At 44.4% G+C, this 20844-nt stretch overlaps 1 protein-coding gene across 3 annotated transcripts in view; it reads left to right on the forward strand.

Moving 5' to 3' along the window:
- The window catches only part of KIF26B (kinesin family member 26B), a 440836-nt gene that overhangs the window by 128697 nt on the left and 291295 nt on the right, over window positions 1-20844 (forward strand). The window lies entirely within an intron of this gene.

Here is a 20844-nt window from a genome sequence, read left to right on the forward strand (position 1 = left end):
AAATAAGAGTATATTTAAAATTATTTTAACTGGAAAATATATGTGACTTCTCAGTTTTCCTGAATCACATCTGGAGACGTCAGTATGTGAGATGGAATATGCAGTCTGATCCAAGAAAAACTTAGACCGGAGCAAAGAGAGGATAAAAAAATTGTGAATTATAGTTTGAATTTCAAAAGTAATTTCAATTTGACTGTGTTCACAATGCTTTGCTTCATTCTCTATGAGTATTTGGATGGTCGAGTTTTAGTACCATCAACAACAACAGTAGTGCACTTATGGACCTCTGTCCAGGACCACACTGTACAACTTTATTCCAGGTGTCTAAGAGTGCCACAGAATTATTACTGTTTAGGGATATTAAAATGTGTTTGTTTTGGTAAACATGTACCCTCTGAAATTTTCTGCAGGTATATGTTTACACGGGGGGGGGGGGGGAGGAACAGCTCCTTGGGAGCTGTAGCTCACGGGGAGTGTGCTTAAATGGGTGGGGGCGGGGGCTGCATGTAATCATGAAGGTTAAATGATGAGCCCAGACTCATCAGTTGACTATTTCCATGTTTACACTGTCACATCCCTCTTACTGATCTGATGCTACCAGGTGCATCACAGGTGGCCCTGTGGCTAGTGTCAGTCCATTGCACTGAAAGCTCAAATATTTGATTTTATTTCTTCAAATGTCTAAAGTCAGTGGCAGAGCTAATAAGGTACGTGTGTGGCACCTTTTCAAGCATTCAGCCAAAGGAGATGCATTTTCACATGGGGCAAGAGAGTGAGTTTGCCCAGTACGTACCTGGCATTGGTGGCTCCTGCCTAGTGGGGCTGAGCCCAGCTCCCTTCTCTGGGCCTTGCAACATTGGTGTACTGTACTCTCTGACATTTGGCCTGACCTCTGTCTGTCCAGAGGAGTGCTGGGGCAAACCTGAATGGAACTTTGACTCTGCGTGCCAGGTTGCAATGCCAGGCCTACGCCCGCAAAAAAGGTGCCCTCTCTGTAAGTATGTGTCTGGTGGGTTCACTTTCCAGTCCATCACCAATGGTCCATTGCTCTCTGGTTGCGAAACTTGGCTCCACCATTGTTGAAAATGTGACCCTTGATGCTGATCTTGTAGTCTAAATAGCTACCCAAGAAGTTGCAATCACAACGTAATTGAGAAGAACTGCATGATGATCTGTCCGCCTCAGCGCAGCCTCTTCTCCACAGACTTGCAAAAGAGAATAAAGATGGGTTTTGCAGTGAGCCCAGGGAACTAACAAATCTGGGCACTGGTGGATCAGTCATTGAGAATTGTGAATTTTAAATTCTGTATTCACTTGTCATCTTCAAAAACTATAACATTCAGACAGTATTGGTTAGTACCGTATATACTCGAGTATAAGCCGAGTTTTTCAGCACATTTTTTGTGCTGAAAAATGCCCCCCTCTGCTTATACTCGAGTCAGCCTCCTGCTCGCGGGCAGGCTCAGCGCGTCTCTGCCGCCGGCCAGGTCTAGCCGCGTGAGCCCGGAGCTCTGGCCCCGGTAACCGAGGCGCTCGGGGCGGGGGGCGCTGCCGGGAGTGGGCTGGGCTCCGTGTGTTGGGGGTCGTCGCTGCGCGGAGCGCTCGGAGCCTCTGCCGGCCGCTTGGGTTGCGGGTGCGCCCGCAGGTGCTGCTCGGAGCCAGCAGCCTCGCCCCGGGGCCGCCGGCAGGGAGGCTCGGGGAGCAGCCGAGAGGGGCTCTGGCCTGGGAAAGGTCCGGGTGGGGGCGGCGGGGGCTGAGCTGGTTGGGCCGAGTGTCCGAGCGTCTGTTCCCGTGTGTGACTGGTGCTGGCGCTGGGCGCTTTCTTGCAGGCGGCCATTCAGGGGCTCATTGGATTGGCGGGAGGACTTTGAGCGGGAGTTACGGTATTTTTGATACCATATTGTTTTTGTTGACCCCCTTTTCCACTTAGAGAGCTACGTTATTGTTTTTCTTTGAAATAAATATTCATGTAATTTTATTGGTATCTATCTTCATTGTTTACATTTACCAGTAGCTGCCTCATTTCCTACCCTAGGCTTATACTCGAGTCACTATTTTTTCCCAGTTCTTTGTGGTAAAATTAGGTGCCTCGGCTTATATTCGGGTCGGCTTATACTCGAGTATATACGGTATGTTAATCAGGGAACAGAATCACCAGCCTGTGCTATTTACTTATCAAAGAACATGGATTTCAAAAGTTTGAATATTTGCCTCTGACTGTTTTAAGTTATTTGCTTCAGTAGGATAATTTTGGGATGAATTTCAGGAGTAATTCTGATTGGTGAATAAATGTGAGAATGTTGCATTGTAACTGTGTATTTTCTATAACAGAAAACCGATGATAATCTGTTGAATATGTTGTGTTACACATTATCTCACATAATCAGAATCGCTTTAAATGTATCTCCAATCTTTTTATTTATATATAAAATATTAATTGGTCAGTAAAGTGCACTTTTTCCGGCAGGATATTCTAGCTAGCAGACCATATCAGTCTTCCTGACAATCAGCCTAATTTTCCTGGCTGGAAGGTAAAGTGAAAAAAATTGCTCTAGCCACTTTCCTGAGAATATTTCCTTGTATTAAATATTTTTTTATGCACCTAATACTGAAAGAGCCTGACTATGCAATAACTAACAGAACCAGACAAAAGTCTACTTGGGATAAAAAGCATTATGTTTCCAGCAGCGGTTCAGTGCCTTCCTGTGTCATAATTTTGTCAAACTGATGCCCAGGGACAAGAGCTGTGGGACTGGCTAGACTTAATGGCTCCTGGTTTGGGCATCTCCGCATTGTAAATTAGCTTTAGTCAGATAGTCTAGACAACCTGCCAGAAACAGTTGAGTGCTTTGAAAATTGACCTTATTTTTCCTACTAATATGCCACCTCTCCAAAAAGGGGAAATCCTGGCTCATAAGACATGCCATTCTGTGCTCTCAAAATAATTTCACACACAAAGAAATACCCTAGTTATAGCACTTCCGAGAGTGTTATTCAACCTTCCAGTGGAAAATGATTTCCAGTTTTTGCCTAAACCCGGAGCCCTGAGTAGGATACAGGGAATGAAGGGCAGCACTGCTTTGCTCCTATTGAGAACAATGGGAATAAAATGACCTGTGATTGCTTCAGAAGCACAGTCCTGAGAAACAGTGTGGAGTAGGTCTAAAGCGGAGAGAGAGAAAGGTTTCTCCTATTTTCACAGAATGAATCAAGCATGTAAAATAAGTGGGAATTCAAAAGTTCCCTGCTTTAATAACTTATTGCATGCTCACAGGCTAAAAGTCATCAGCCTAGAGTAGAAATGGGCCAGATCCAGAAACTAATCCCTGGGGCTTTTCTAGCTGTGGGTCTAGACTCTATTTAACTGCTGACCCACGATTGTGTAATGGGCTGAATTCAAATTCCAGGTGGTAATTTTGTTCCATTCCCAGTCTTCAGACAAAAGATTTTTTTTTTTTTGTCAACAAAAGAAAAAAGAGGGAGGGGGAAAAACAGAGGGAATTTGTTTGCTTCTTTTCTTTCTGTTTAACTTCAATAAACAAGGAATAGGGTGATTAGATCAGGGGCAAAAATATATTCCCACAAGTTCCTTCTATTCAGTGTTAGGCATACAAGTAAGAAACTAATACATCCATATTGGATTTGAGACAAATCCTGAGGTTCACACTCAGAATAAAAATCTTGCCTGTCTAGAGCATCAGCACAAGGTGTATGTGCACCATAAGTGCTCAGCTGGGTCATAAATGGGGTGAAAGCTTTGCATGGGACCTTGGTATAGATGTGAATTTCATTTTGAGTTTATACTCATTCCTTACATGGAAAACACTTGTTGATGTCAATGGGAATTTGCCTGAGCAAGGAGGATCTCAGGATTTATCCAGTTGATGAACATACACCTTACAGGATACTACCATAATCAGTACTTTTCTACTATTCATTGATTGCCATGTTGTCATTCACGAGGTGTAGGAAAACATCACAGCTGTGAGGATATGATTGGTTCTCTTTAAGAATTCCAAAGTCCTAATATTTTTATAAAAATGAGGCAGAACAACAGTGTTATCAAGAAAGTGCCATAATAAAGTTTTAAGCGACTGTACGGAAATTTCATTATTCATTATCTATGTAAATCTGTTCATGTACCTATAAAAATGAAACCATTGGGCCACATTAAAGAAGACACTAAAATCTGAGTCTTTAGGAGTTCGAACTTCCATTTTTAGTTTAAGCCTGAGAGTTTGTGCCATTATTCTCGAGGTTTTTGGTTGGAGGACACCTCCTAGTTCAGTAATTCCATGTTCTTATTCTCTCTTGGACCTTCACTTCTGAACCCGGGTCTAAAGTAGAGTTGGTCAAGAAATTTCCCATGAAAGAGTTTAAAAAGTTCCATCAAAATCAAAACATTTCTGTGGTAGCGTCTGTTAGGGTAAGTCTACATTTGCTTCCTAGTTCGGACTAGGGATGCAAATGTAGGCAACCGAAATTGCTAATGAAGCGGGGATTTAAATATTCTGCACTTCATTAGTATGATCTTGCCCAGCGCGCTAGTCCGAATCACAGCTAATTCAAACCAGGAAGTGCGTGCCGGGACGCGGTAATTCGAACCTCCTCAAAAAATGGAATAATGTTAATTCGAACCCAGGGCTTTAGTTCGAACTACCGCGTCCCGGCGTGCACTTCCTGGTTCGAATTCGACTAGTACTCCGGGCGAGATCTTGCTAATGAAGCGCGGGATATTTAAATCCCCACTTCATTGGCAATTTTGGTTGCCTACATTTGCATCCCTAGTTCGAACTAGGGAGCAAATGTAGACGTACCCTTAGAAAACACATTGCTGGTGCGTGGGGGGCGGGAAGTTGAAAAGCATTTTATATTGATATTGTATTGATTAATTTAATTTTGACCTTTATACGTGTCAAATGAAATGAATTGAGACAACACTCAATGGAAGTGAAATATTTTGATGGTCCCGAATAAAAATGTTGTTTGGTGGGATATTTTTTAAATTTGTGTTTTCATTCCAAATTAGAGCATTTTTTTAAAATATTGGAATTTTCTCACAGAATGGAAATCCCAGTTCTTGGTCATATTTAGTCTTAAGGCATGTTCCCACATAACTCCCTCTGCTACCCAGTTTTGGGTGGAGGGCCCATTTCCTCTCAATGAATTGAAACTTCTTTTCAGGAGAGGTGAGGGAGAAAAATATATTTAGATTCACTCCAAGACAGGATGGGCTTAATCTGTGTAAAATTTTGCATAAAAGACATAGGCTAGATAGATGAGCATTGTAGAATTTCTGCTCATGCTAGTAAGCCTGGGTCTCCTGAGTGGATCACACCTAATGTGATCCATTGTGTGCTACACAAATTAACCCTAAAATGAAACCACCTAGTGAATGGGCTGCATGAGTGGCCCTCCTTCGTTTCAGTGGGCTGCAAGGTTGTCATAGCTCAGGGGGTCTCCTGGGATAGGCTAGTGTTGCTAACTGTGCTTGTGTACCTGCAATTTGCAGCGTGGGCTGACTGAACCATAGCTGTAATGCTGTAGGGGAAAAAACGATGTAGACAGAAACCAGTGGAATCTTGCAATCCCTGTGCATGGACAGTGGTAAACAAAATGTCTCGTGAACCACACATAGAACCCTGATGGGCTGCATATGGCACTTGGGCCGCAGATTGCCCACCACTGACTTAAAAGCTAGGCCAAATCCTTATAAGGTTCCAGATGGTTTAACCAAAAATGCCAAACTCTCCCCCGTCCCTCTCCCCTCTCCCCCCCCCCTGCCAAAAACAAAACAAAACCCACTGTTGAGGGAAAAAAAGGGTGGAGGAGACCAAAGTTGTTGAGCAAAAAAAAGAACCCTGACAGTTATTAAGCAAGAAAACAAGCATGGCCCCTTTAAGACCTTTGGGGTAGGGTTGCCAGGTCTGTGGTATTTTTGCCTCCTGGCATGGGAAAAAAATCAGAAAATACTGGACATTTTAGATGTCCAGTATTTTCTGATTTTTTTTTTTTTTTTTTTACCAGACAGGAGGTGAAAATACTGGACTGTCTGGGTCAATACCGGACACCTGGCAACCCTAAATCCTTAAGTAAAGTCTCCATAAGTGTAAAGCTACATTATGGACCAACTGTTTTAGCTAGCCTACCAAAAAAGGCTGTTCAATCTAAACCTTGGGGCTAAGTCTCCATTGGCATCCCTTTCCGGAAAAGGGATGCTAATGTTACGAGTCGGAATTGCAAATCCGCGGGGGATTTAAATATCCCCCGCGGCATTTGCATTTACATGACTGCCGCTTTTTTCCGGCTTGGGGGTAAGCCGGAGAAAAGCGCCAGTCTAGATGCGCCAGTCTTGAAAGTAGGAATAAGAAATCCTCCGGAAAAGGGCTTATTTTCCGGAGAATCACGTCTAGACTGGCGCTTTTCTCCGGCTTACCCCCAAGCCGGAAAAAAGCGGCAGCCATGTAAATGCAAATGCCGTGGGGGATATTTAAATCCCCCGCGGATTTGCAATTCCGAAGTGTCTCATTAGCATCCCTTTTCCGGAAAGGGATGCCAATGTAGACACAGCCTGGGAGTATTTGCCTTTGGGGTATTTATTATTACCTACTTTTGCTATGTCTTTACAACTGCAGTATCTTTAAAGGCAGACACAAGAGAAGGTCTCTTCCCCAAATACTTGACAATCCAAACCTACAGAAAAAGCAATGGGAGAAAGGCACTTAAGCAGATCTGGCCCTTCTAATAGACCGAGTAGGGGCCAAACGAACCCTTCTTTGGGTTTCCCTTTGTGTTAATTTCAACAATAGCAACAAACATAAGTGGACTATCAGAGCTTATTTTTTTGAATTTGGCAATTTCTGGTGGTTGCTCTATGCTTTGGAGAGAGTTCTCAAAGTTTTTCTAACCTGAAGTTGGACCTAATAGGCCCTCTCTAGTCTGGTTGCCAGCTTGAGTCGGCAGAAGAATTCTTCTTCTTCATGCAGGTTCCTAGAACCAGATTACGTTATTTAGACTGGCACATGTATTGCACTGTTCTAGATTTTAAAAAAATAATTTGACAGTTATTGAATGAACAGGGTGGGGCAGAGAGAGCAGGGGTTAGTGAGAGAGACAAGACAGAAGAATTTGTGAGATTTAAAGGAATGTGAGGTGACGTACTGGAGAAGGGAAGCTATTCTATTGGTGGTGGTGAGCAAAAAGGCACAGACAGGGCTACAGGGCCGTAGTAAGAAAGATGCGGACTGGTAGGCAGGGTGAGCACCATGTATTCAGTTCCTTGAGGTTGAGGATAAGGAGTTTTGACTTGATAATGAAAGGCACAGCGAGCCAGTGGGAAGATTTGAGTTGTGGTAATGTAATATGGGGGGGAGAGAGACACCCTTTAGAAACCAAGAGCCTAGAATAGACTACAGAGAGCCTGCTAGCCCTGGGCATAATGATACAGTGTGTATTCAGAGAGCTATCAAAGGCTTTGTTTGTGTACGATTCATGAAAGCTTACAGTACATACTTTGTGTTTCCTCTTCATCTATGATGTGTGTTTATAACCGTACTTTTCTTGATGAAAGTACAAGTTAGTTCTGGAGATTTGCAGTGATGAATGATTTGTTTGGGGTTGATTTTGGTCACGGCTGCCTTGTAAAACACTAACTCTTTCAGGCACAGGCTTCTTGCAAGATATTGGTAATGATTAGAGTTTGGCATAAGATATAAAGTTCAAACCTAGATCAAAACACACTGTGGGGGGTATTCAGGTGTGGGGGTTTATTTCAGGTCTTTCAAGTCTCTGCTGTCTAATTTCTTTCCTTTTAACTTGGTGCTGGTAACAAACACGTACAGCAGAAAAAGGTTGATGTGTTAATGATCATTAGGACAGAGCTAGGCTAATTTAATTGCATCTAAAGCCTATAACAGGAGGTATCAAAATCATACCTTTAATTCAATTTGCAGATTAACAGGTGTTTAGTGTAAATTATGCACAGTCTTACAGAGGTGTAGCGCTGCCTTGTCAAAGCATGAACATAGCAAGCTAAGGAGAAAAGAGAAGTATATATACACCTTCATAGCACTTCTCAAGGTATCACGGTTCTTACAGAATGATTAGCAAAGTGCTATTCTGAATATCGGATAGGGGTGCCCTGAGTGTAGCCTCTCTACCAGCAGTAAGGAAAGGTGGTAGCCTAGAAACTTGTTAACCCAGCTTTTTGTTTGTACCCTTACATTGAGGACTCCAGTAGATTGGCTGTATGGCCAAAATCAATCAGTGATACAGCACCAGATAATCTGGTCCTTATTATTTGTATTACAGTAAAACCTGTAGGCTCTATTTTATTGGGTGCTGTATAAACTCAGGGCTTATCTCCACTACAGTCGGGATCAATGCTGTGGATATCGATCCACTGGGGTTTGATTTAGCAAGTCTAGTGAAGACCCACTAAACTGACTACTGATCACTCTCCAGTTGATTCCGGTAGTCCACCAGAAGAAGATGGTAATGGGAGAGGGTCTCCCGTCAATCCAGCGCAGTGTGGACTCTGCAGTAAGTAGATCTTCAGTTATGCTACTAACATAGTTCAAATAGTGTGGTTTAGATAGATCATATCTCAGAGCAAGAGATGATTCCTTCCCCAAAGATCTTACTCTCTGAACAGATGAGAGACAAAAGGTGGGAGGAGAAACAGACACAGATGAAGTGATTTGTCCGTAGTCAGATAGCACAAATGGGGGTAGAATCCAGGTATCTTGAGTCTAGCTGCTTTCATGGAGGAGTAGTGATTACACAGAAGAATGGTGACTCCTTTCTCCCATGAACTGTGACTCAGGTCTATCAGGTGGGGAACCTTGCTGGGGGTACATAAGACAGTAGACAATTGTCCCCTTACTCAGAGGGTTTTGGATTAGACATTTTGTACAACTCATGTTTAAACCAATGCAGTTCCCATGTTATTTGAAAGGCCTCACTTCTGTGTTTGAGTGGAATTGCTCTCTTGGAAGAATTAGAGACCTTTGTTAGCCCCCTACTAACAAATGGCTAAATGTGCTGGGCAAATGCCCCGTGGGTTGGTTCAGTTTGTGGTTTGGATGCTAGCAAACTAATGTAAATCTATACTGGGATCATTGTCTAAAGAACATGCAAACCAGAAATTTGATTTCATAAAGTGACCAATTGTTCCTTGGTCAACCCGGAAGAACAAGATGATTAGCATTGAAACAAAATTTCCTAATCTAATCCTAGCTCCTGCCATCCCCATCCTCCACTTATTTATGTTTGAAACATCTTTCCTCTGAATTGACAAATGGCTTTTTTACATCAAATCATTGATAATTAGATACAGAGTGACGTTAGTGAAGTCATAAGTCATCAGCTGACCTTCTTTCCATGAAATGATCAGTCAAGCTTGTGTATTACAGTAACTGGCTAATTATATCTTTTTTTTTAACAAACTAATGCTCTCATTATATACTGACTCATTCCATCATGATGGGAAAGTTAGAATTCCATGCTCGTAATTTTTTTACAATTACTCTGGTGTGATTTGATGTCACATGGCATTTTTCTGCATGGCTTAATGATCCTAGAATCTTTACTCTTCCCTTCATCATACTACACTGACCAAGGGAAGTGAGAGGTAAAGGGTATCCCATGGATTGAAAAGAGCTAAGGAGGCTTATCCCATGAGTATGAGAGCCCCATGACTCAGTTGTGATGTGAAAAAGAAATCCAGGGGCTCCGAGAGCAGTGAGATAATCCTCTAATTTTGTGAAAGCCATGAAACCACAATTAGTGAGGATTTTGGCTCTTGATTTCCTCCCCTGTTCCATAGCTTAGGAAACTTGTCCGGATGTGTTATCTCCCTTTAGAATAAGAGACAAAGTCCCAGCACTGATTACTTGCTATAGCTGGGCAAAAGTATGGATTGGAAGAAGCTAAGTAGGAGTAACAGGAAGGAAAAATTAGCTAGAGTTTAAGGTAAGGAGTAAGACCTATATGACTGACTTAACTCTATATACCTCATAAATAACTGACTTTACTGTATCTGCTGGCAGTATGTTGATTTCCAGAACCTAATGTCACTTACCGGACATTGTTTTCAGAGACATCATCATAGAGTATACAATTTGGCTTCAATTCAGCAAAGCATTTAAGCTCTTGATTCTGCAGATACCACAGAGATTTGCGGCTTTACAGCAGTGGTAATAGTTATAGTTGTCCGGTTTTCCCCAGAGATGTCCAGAATATAGCAGAGGATCTCCTGTTTGATGGACCGAAGCTGTACACAGAGAATACTAATCAGTAATTGCATACATTAAGAAAGTGGTCTCCAACCTTTGTTGGATCACTTCTTCAATTTAAGTTGAATGTAAGATCTACCTCAAACTTTAAACTCTTGCCCCACTTCCTTCCCACCCATTCTTTGAGGCCCTGCCCCTGATCCACCCCTTCCTGAGGCCTCATCCTGCTCACTCCCATCCCCCTTCTCTCCCATCTCCCATCCTCACTCACTTTCACCAGGCTGGGCGATTGGATTCAGGAGGGGTTTCAGGGTGCAAGCTGAAGGAAGCAGGCTCTGTCTGGCTGGGCACTGTTTAACGGAGACAGCTTCCAGGTGGTTGAGCAGTGGAGTTAAGGCAAGTTTCCTCCTGCCCTGGCCCTGCACCACCCTTGAAAGCAGCAGGCATGTACAGCAATGGCTCCATGGTGCCATGTGCTGCCCCTCATCTACAGGCACTGAGCCCACAGCTTCTACTGGCCATGGTTCCCAGTTACTGATCAATGGGAGCTGCAGGAGTGGTGTCTGCAGGCAAGGACAGCATGTGGAGACTCCCTGCTCTACCTTTCCCAGGGGCTGCAGGGACATGCTGGTCACTTCCAGGAGCAGCAGTTACCACAGGGATAATTACTCCAGCCATGACAGGTTAGGCATTTTAGAACTGACGCCTCAAAAAATTAAATTTAAGCATAAGAGAGAAATGAAAATTATGAAATGCACAGACCAGTCAAAAATAAACATTAAAAAAAGCCCACTTTGCAAGTAGTAAAAGTAGTAACAAGCCCCCACGTATGTGTTGTCAAGAGATGAGAGTGAAGGGCAGTGTGTGTTTGTGAGAACGACAGACACGCGCACAGTGTGTGAGAGGTTTGCATTGCCAAGCTCCCTCCATCTCCTTCTCACTGTGGAGACGGGGTACAGAAGCGGGGAGAGGAGGAACACCCGGACATCAACACTCCCCCCCCTTTCTCCCTTCCACACCCTGCAGAGCAAGCAGGAGGCTCCCAGTGGAGCAGCTTCAAGGCAGGAGCATCATGACTGTGGGTGGAGGGACATCTGAACTGCAGGCACTGAATAGCTTCCCAGCTAAACCAGTCAGGATCACCTGTCAGAGGCTCCAAGAGCTACTGGTAGATCCCGAGCTACTGGTTGATGACCACTGAATTAAGGACTCTAGTCCAGGGCCACATTATGCTTATAAGCCATTTCTAAATTTCCGTTTGCATAGATCACAGATAGCTCAAAGAGCCTGCCCACACAATCCTTTTGGATTTCAGAGACTGATGGAGCTTTCTAGAAAGGGAGACAGGTTCCAGAGAAAGAGCCCTTCTAACACACCCAATGTGACTTCACAGCAGGATTCATCATCAAAGTGTCAGTTGATGACATGGTTGAGGATTCCAACTCCCTCCTCCTGCACTCACAGCAGCTTGTCAGCTTTAACATTTTGCCTACCTCCTCCTCCTCTCCCTACATCTGTAGACTTATTTTCCCCATTTCCAACAAGCATGGGAGCATATCATTTCAGACTAATGTTTGAAACATTATCAGGCAACTCCAATTTATTTCCTTCCCTATTCCTCATTCCCTTTTCTGATCGCTCCTTGAGGACCCCTCTCATGAGTTTTTGCTAAGACAGGACATAACCTCTCCCCACCCCCTTTTTTTTTTGTCAGGACTAATAGAACTTCCCTGTTCAGAACAGAGCGAAGGAGTTTCTCTTTGTATTTCCTCATATCAAAGAAAAATGGAGAATAGAGGCCAATTTTAAATCTGAGGTTTCTGAACAAATTCATGAGGCCTCAGTTAAGGATCGTGATTCTGGAAGTTGTAATCCTTCTCTAGGTTCATGGGATTCACTTTTGCCCTTGACTTTCAAGATGTGCACTTCCATATAGCAATATGTGCGTCTCCTATGAAGTCACTGCATTTCATCATAGGCCAGGATCAATATTAGGTGCTCCTGTTCAGTCTCCTCATAGGTCTGAGAGTTTTCTCCAAGGGTTCTATAGGTACTGGCTGCCTACCCATGTCATCATGCAAGCATAGCATTCCCGTGCCTTGATACTGGGCTATTCAAGCGTTGGTCATATCAAGAGGTGCTACCCACTCAAGGATAACGCTTTCTCTGTGCTTGGACTTGGGTCATCAGCGGAATGTGGAAAAATCCACACTGCCTGCTACTCAGAACATATAACTTATAGGAGCAACCCTGGATTCCTTGGCATCCAGGGCTTTCCTTCCCTAGGACAGATCCAGGACACCATCAAACCTTGTAAGAACTATTCCAGGGAGCCCCTAGACTTCAGTCAGTAACTGTCTTCAACTTGTCAATCATGTGGCAGCTTGCACCTTTTTTGGTGTGTTTCTGGGGATGGCTCTGATCAGTTTACTTGCCAAACAGACACAGTCTAAACAACTACGTGTCTGTTCCCCAGCTGGTGAAGCGCTCCCTACAGTGGTGGAAGGGTCATCGCGATGCTGGAGGAGGTGTTCCCGTCTTTCAACTGATGCCAGCAGTAACTGTAACAATGGGTGCATCTCTGTTAGGACAGGGGGGCATACGTTGATGATCTCACTATGTAGAGCAGATGACCTCATAGTATGGGACAGATGATCACCTCAAGAAGCCTCCATACCAACCTGTTGGTGCTTAGAACAGTCTGAAATGCCTGCCTTCATTTTTTGCCTCTCTTCAGTTACAGATATATCTGAATCATGATGGACAACAGGGCCCGAATGTTCTGTGTCATCCAGCAGGGAGAAGCGAGATTCCCTGGCCTCTACAACAAAGTAATAAGGTTATAGAACTGGTGCATAAAATATTGCATAGGAATTTTAGCAAAGTTTTTTCAGGCAAACAAAATGTTATGGCCGATGCTCTCAGCAGGTGTCTTTCTTAAGACTATGAATGGAAAAATCAAAGGGGAATTCATTACTGATGCCTGAAAAGATAAAAAGAAAGGCTGGGGAAAAAAGTAAGCAATGAAAATTATTAGCAACTTCCCTGGAGAGCTACCTTTGTGACTTTCTAATAAGACACAAATTAATGCAACATTTCTGTGATTGAAATGGTTCTGTAGTTCTCTCTTGTGTATAAAGACCCTTGAGTTTAGGATGCAGGGGACAGGAGATCCAAATAAACCTATTCTAATTTTCTTAGAAGAACCTCATCTGAACTGAGATTTTTTACGAGCAAATTGTGATGTTCTCGGGTGCAACCCAGACAACGGAGGGTTTGTCACCCTCTGCCCTGCAACTCGGGATGTCTCTTAGTGAGTGTTTTGCTGCTCTATCTCCCAGCCTGGGCTGCTCACAAACAGCCTTCCAGCAAGCAGGTCATACTCTGAATGTGTAAAGCTGCAGCTTTGACCACATCAGCTTACCAGTCACATGCCAGTCCATGCTGTGGCTTCCAACAACTTTGGTTACTATTTGCAGGGATGCTCAGCCCTCTCCTGGACAGTTCAGATATTAAGGTTTGATGTCTCTGTGAAGCAGGAGTCTCAAAATCCAGCCAGAGTGATTGTACAATATGGCTCAAGACTCCTGATGGGCTGGAGGAGCCCTGTCTGTTATTGGGCCCAAACCCTACCCCTTTCCACCATTGCCTTGCTCCCTACCTTCATTGCACCCCATCCACTGAGCACATGGCTTTGGGGACCATCAGGGGCTTTGGGCCGGCAATTGCGCACCCTCGCTCTATCTGTGGCAGCAGAAGCCACTAAGGAAGCAGAATCCATGGAGCAGATGCTTTCACTCCACTTCGCCCTGCTTTCCTGTGGTTGTAGGATCTGTGGGCTGTGTGTGTGTGTGTGTGTGTGTGTGTGTGTGAGAGAGACTGTTGCTGCTGTACCCTCCAGTGATCCCCAAAGCTGTGTGCTCGGGGGATGGAGTGCTATGGGAGGAGAGGATGAGATGATGGTGGGAAAGGGTGGGGTTTGGATGGGGTGTCATGGTGCGAGAGGGCGTGGCAGTGGCAGGAAAGGGACGGGGCTTCAGTAAAGGTAAAAGGTCCCTCCCTCCCCCCGCCGGGGTGCAGCCCAAGCGTTTGAGACCCCTTTTGTTAAAGCATCAGTATTCAACAGTTTGTTGCTTTAACAGGAGTTATAAACAGCTAAGCACACAGCACTGGATTGGTTTAGATTAAAAACAAAGCAAGTCGGATTTTAAATGAAAATTCAGGTATGTGAGAGAAAGTGACAAATGGTTACAAGCCAATACAAGTAAAAACAAACCTGAACGTTTAAAGATTAGTCTAGTAAATTTTGGCTCTAAAGCTTTGGTTAAGACGGCTTTTCTCACCAGAGTCTTCAAGCAAGATGATGACTGATTGGAAGGTCAGAAACTCTCCCAGAGGCCCAAAAGTGATGGTGCCTTTGTCTTCTTAGGTGAAAGAGAATGTGTCCCATTGTTCCTTTGTAGTAGGCAGCATTATATTTCTTACTGAAAGTGAAAGGCTGGTAGCGACCTCATCTTCTATATGTTGAGAAGTGTTTTGTTTCTGTATTAGATGAATCTATATTTAGGGCAAGATTCAACTGTCACACCAGTGTAAATCCAGAGTAAACTGTATGGCAGTCAATGGGGTTAACACCAATGTAAACCGGATGCAAATGAAGTCACAATCAGGTCCATAGCATCTTGTCAGCCCAAATGTGAGAACAGTCAAGGTAATAAGGAATGGATCTGGTATGCTCTCAGGGTAAATGGAATTTCTCTTTTAGTATGGAGAGAGAGGAGCCTATTCCCTTCCACACATCCCCACTCTGACCCTTAACCTGAAAAGGTCTAGTTCAGTATGTCTGTTAGAGCTGCCTCTACAATATGAAAGGCATGAATGAAGAAGGCCAATTGTCCAGATGCTTCTGAACTTTGGACCTGCCCCGGGTGTATTTCCTGAAGAGCAACGAGGGGGGTTACATGTGGCCAGGGCTGCAAAAGTCCCACTCCCAGCTAATGGAGCCATTTAAAATGCAGCAATCTGTTCTGAGGGGGAATGAGACCATGCTTCACCTTTCACAGCCACCTCATGTAATTGGTTGTACTCAGGAGAGTTCCAAGGATTCAAGAAGAATAAAGGGCAATGACCTGTAACCTTTGAGGGGTTGGTCTCTGCCGGTCATGCGTAAGGTCACTAGGAAATCTCAGCATGAACATCTGTAACTGTGCCTCATAAAGGGAGAGGATTCCAGTTTCCATCACTCAGGTCCTTTAATGTAGCTGAGACTTCATTTTTCTAAGCATAAAAAAAGTTCAGTCCAATTTGTAGTCTTGAAAATATCCCTTGAAGGCTCTGCAGATACTAGAGCAGGAAATCGCATGACTTGTACAGGTGGCCTTGTAAACCAAACGTTAAATAATGTTTAAATCAAAGGAAGGTTATTCAAAATTAGAATGGCTCCATTTTTGAATGTGAGAGATTTAAAAAGGAAAGTTTTACTTTATATATAAAAAGAATTGGCTAAATTTACCTTCAAAGATTGTGGCTAGTATGAGAAAAAATAATAATAAAAAGAAGATAGATACTGCCCATTGACTGCAGTCAGGTTGCCATAATGTAAACAAAGGGAAAATTTGGTATGAAATGTGTAATTATAACTACCAACAAATTGAAACAAAATATAAAAGGCTGAATTCTGTCCCACTGTACGCACACTTTGCTGTTCCGCTGACTTGACTTCTATGGGATATAGGACAGTGCTCCTTACTAAAAGGTTTAGGACAGTGGTCCCCAACGCAGTGCCCGTGGGCATCATGCTGCCCGCTGGGCCATTTCTGTGCGCCCGCCAAGTGATCGGGGCCGGCCCCGCCCCCAGGCGCGCGGCACATGGGCGCTGCCAGCTCCTGGGCACATGGCACAGGTGCCGGCTCCGGGCATGCAGCGCATGGGCAGTGGCGGCTCCGCCCCCGGGCACACGGGACGTGGGATGTTCTGGCTCTGGGCGCACAGCGTATGGGCAGCCCCACCCTGGGCGTGCAGCACAGTTGCGGTGCCAGCCCCGGGAATGCGGTGCATGGGTGGCGCCAGCTCTGGGCATGCAGCATATGTGTGGCCCCACCCTCGGGCGCATGTGTGGCCCTGCCCCTGGATGTCTGGCATGTGAGCGGCTCTGCCCCTGGGCACCCGGCAGCCCCAAAAGGTTGGGGACCACTGGCTTAGGATAATATTCTGATCTCAGTTACACTCTTTCTGTGGGACTGAGGTATAACTGAGGAAGCCCTTAGAAAGTTCAATATGAGTCAGTTTTAGGTATCAACATTTTCTTGCACTTGTTAGCTTGAGGACAAATAAATGAACAACTTCCAATAATAGCCCATCTTGATAGTACTATTGTTAGCCTGTTCATACTGTCATATTTTTTCTTTCAGGTCCCCCCATATGTACCAGATCCTGGCTTGGAAATACACTCCCCTATCTCACTCTCCCAATAGCACTGTGCCTTAGGAACAATGCCTTTAGGAATATAGGGGGAGAGTGACAGCTGCTTCACTGACCAATTTAAAAACGAGCCAGCTCTGGCCCCCACTAGTGCTTGGCTTTTCCCCTTGCCTACTTCTGAGTCTATCCTCGTCAACATTTCCAGAATGAGGGACCCTTTGCACCCTTTTACTTACTAGCGCACACAGACAAGACAAAGTACAATCTAACCCTGTATGTTTTGTTCTTATGTATTTCATTTGTCATGAAAATGCAGGTTGGCAGCGGGACAAGGACATGCATTTAACAGAGATTGCAAGAAAAGGTACACCGTGCACACCAGCAAAAAGGATAAAGTAGTGAGCTACCATCAGCCACTCATCCCAGTGTAACTGTATTGGCCTCAGTGGAGGTAGACCGTCTTTGTCAGTGCAATGTTCAGACCCCGTGGGCCTGTGTCCAAACAGAAGTGCATTGTGGGCACAAAATAGAACTAATATACGAGAGATAAGATTAAGCAGGCATTTAATAAATATATTTCTGTCTTGGTAACAACCCTGGCCTCTCCATATCTTTGATCTAGTGAAACTCTTATTAGATCAGGCATGGATTTGATTATCTCTCTATCTCTGTATATATGTACAAAGAATTTTCCTGCGAGATGACAGAATGACATCATCTGCATTCACAGGAGCCAAGCCACACCCATTCCCAGCCTGGCCCTCCCCAGGGGCCACCTAGAGAGCTGGAGCTGCCATGCTGCCACCCTGGCCCAGCTTGGGGAGAGGGAAGTTGCTGCAGGCTCCCTGGCCACAGCTTTGGTCTGGCCCTCCCCAGCAGTCGGGGGAGAGGGAAGCCAAGGCTGGCACAACCTTGGTGGCCCACAGAGTAAGTGGGGGAAGGGAGAGCCAAGGCTGGCGTAGCCTCGGGTGTGTGGGGGATGAGGAGGGGAGAGCCTGGGCTGGCATGGCCTCAGAGGCCGGGAAGGTTGGCGAGCATGGGGCACAACCCTCTAGTATGCCTCAAATCAATTTTCTTAATACTCTGTAGGATGCTAAATATCAGTTAATCGACTAGTCGAGTAACCTCATACATTCTTATCGGTTACTCGACGTAGTCCCCAGGGGCGGAGCCAGCAGCCAGTGAGCTTCAGCCCCACTTCTGAGGCAGCAGCTTGGGGTGCTGGGTGGGAGCTGGTCCGCCAGAGGGGACAGTTAAAAAAAACTACTTCCCCTTGCTGACTGGTTGCCTGTTGCCCCATGCTGCTGCCTCTGATACAGCAGCCCCTGTCTGGGGGAGTCTGAGCTCCTAGACCCAGTGTGAGCCAGGACTGAGCCGAGTTGCCTGCTGCCTAGCTCCTAATACACTTCAAATGCAAAGCCACAGACCAGGGGTAGATCCAGGAACTGGCATGAGCCAGGACTGAGCTGGGCTGCCTGCCCACCCAGCTCCTAATATACTTTAAATGCAGAGCTGCAGCAGGGGTAGGTATTGGTGGGGGGCGGGACAGGAAATGCATGTAGTTTATAGCATTAACTGATAAGCTTTTGCATGCCTAATACTCTGTGGACTTCACATAATCTTTCTGAAGTGTGTAAGGGTGAGAGGGAGGGGGAAATGTGCCATCATTTACAAAAAGATCTCTTCTTCTCTCTGTGGCAGCATATCACTGCAGAGGTATTAATAGGCACATGGATAAAGAGAAGTGGATACTCCTAAGTAATGATTGTTTAAGATCCCGATCAAGCTACCTTTAAAGTCAACAAGAAAATTCTCATTACATTCAGCAGAGCTGAATCAGGCCCTAGGACTTGAGGGTTTCTAGCTCTGAAGGAATTAAAAGAACCCTGATTTTCCCGTTGGGCAATGTAACAATCTGAAATTAATGAGATTTATAGAGAACTTTTGGCATGAGGACTCTTCACCTCCAAATGTCACTGAGGAGTTGTGAAAGCATCATACACAGGATGTGATAAATCTAGTTCTTTTTTGTAGATTTAGGTGCTAAATCAGCAGATTAGATTGTTTTTAAGATAAATGAGGCTTCTGGAAAAAATAATAGGCAGGAAAAATGTGTTTAAATGACTTCTCGTTACCCATTTTATCACCGTGTGACCTACTCAGTCATCACTGGTGCTGTCACTCTCATAATCCTAAAAGCCTTGAAGCAACGTTTAGCAGCCACTGATTATCTCCTGAGTGCTGCATTGCACTATAAAGTTTGTGCAAGGATTGCTTTAGACCAGTTCATCAATTTCAGTTCATGCTGAAATAAAAGTAGGAGAGATGGACACCTGGCCTGATGATTGAGCCAGGATTCCTGTAAAAGAAATCATGAGAGAGAAGTCTGTAGACAGAATGGGCCGAGACAGATACCTAGGATGTAGCTCCAGCTCTTACACTTACTTCTTGTGTGACCTTGGGCAGTTACTTCAAGCCTGTTTGTATGTTTCCCTTCCTACCCAGTCTGCCTTCTCTACCTAGATATAAACTCTTTGAGGCAGGAACTGTCTGTGTGTCTCTAGTGCCTAGCATAATGAAGTGCTTATGTCGGGCCTGTATGCACCACTGTACTATAAATAATAATACGTTGTCCTAGTACTGGTATATGTTAGACTAGTAAAAGGGGACAAAAAGTATATGATGGCTTAGATTTGTATTATGGGAAACAGCAAATATTGAGATTATTCATTTCATGCAATTTTTGTTATCACTCTGCATATTATTTTTCTTTGATCTTTTATGCCACTTGCAGGGAGAGAGATTTTGTGTGGAATATCTGTGTAAATGATTGCTCTCATTTTGTCTGTGTATGAACACAGTCACTTATACTTCCAGTTCACTCAGTTAGCCTCATTAGCACCAGCACTACAATTGACATGTACTTTCCCCCCCTCTCACTTCTCTTTCTGTAATAAATTCTGAGAGTCCCCCTTTTTTCTTCACTCCAGCTCATCTGCAGAAGTGGGTTTTGCCCACGAAAGCTCATAATACTATACATATTTTTGTTAGTCTCTAAGGTGCCACAGAACTATTTCCACTACATGCATCTGATGAAGTGGGTCTTTGCCCACGAAAGCTTATGCTCCAACACTTCTGTTAGTCTATAAGGTGCCACAGGACTCCTCGCTACTTTTGCAGCTTCAGACTAACACGGCTACCCTTCTGATACAGAACTATTTTTTGTTTTTAGTTACTTGCAGTGCAACTTTGTGTGCAGTAATATCTTCTACTCCACTGAGTACATTGTAGGTGGTACCATAAAAAGCCAAAGGCCCTATTCACCACTAGTGTTAGAAAACACAATGTCAGTGACTGCAGTGAAATTACATGTGCTTACATGAGTAGAGTTTGGGTCCATCTAGAATGCAGCGCTATTTTGGGATACATCCGAGATCCTGAAATAGCGTTTTCCATATCTTTACAGCATGCCTGTTATTTTGAAATGCAATTGAAATAACGGGCGTGCTATTCCCATGTCCCAGTAAACTTCATTCCATGAGGATTAAGGGATTTGTTGGAATAGCAGTCTGTTTCAAAATGTGGTGCTGTGTAGACAGTGCCAAATTTTGAAATAGACTATCTCGAAATAAGCTTTGCAATTTGCTGATCCTGGGCTGCACATGGCTTTTCAAAGCAGCAGCACTGAATGGAGCCCAGGGTCTGGACCCAGGCTTCAAGCGGCACTGCTGCTTTGAAGTACAGTACCCCCTCTTCTCTTCCCCTCTTGCTGCCTCTATCTAATAGAGGCGGTGGGGGTTGGGGAGGAAGTGACTAGTCGACTATCCTGTCGACTATCCGATAAGCATTTGCTTATTGGATAGTTGATTAGTCCTTCACATCTCTATTCCCAACCCTGTTATACACAGTAGCATTCACTGCACACAGCCATTGCAGTGTCTGAAAACATGGAGAAAAAAATAGGGGTCCTACTGCCCTCCAATGACTTGCCTCCCAGCCTGCTCTCTACTATGTGCTGACCTGTTTTCAAGCTGGCAGAAAGCCCTTCTTCATAGAGTCTAGAGCAGGGATAATTTATTATTTTTTGTCAAGGTTCAAATTTTTTGGCCAAGGAGTAGTGCAGGTCCACACCACCACAACAATAATGCTAGACACATTTTAAAAATGGACAGTTCATTCAAAAGCATTT

The sequence above is a fragment of the Pelodiscus sinensis genome, chromosome 3 (assembly GCF_052426305.1).
Source record: "Pelodiscus sinensis isolate ZL-2025 chromosome 3, ASM5242630v1, whole genome shotgun sequence".
Taxonomy (NCBI): Eukaryota; Metazoa; Chordata; order Testudines; family Trionychidae; genus Pelodiscus; species Pelodiscus sinensis.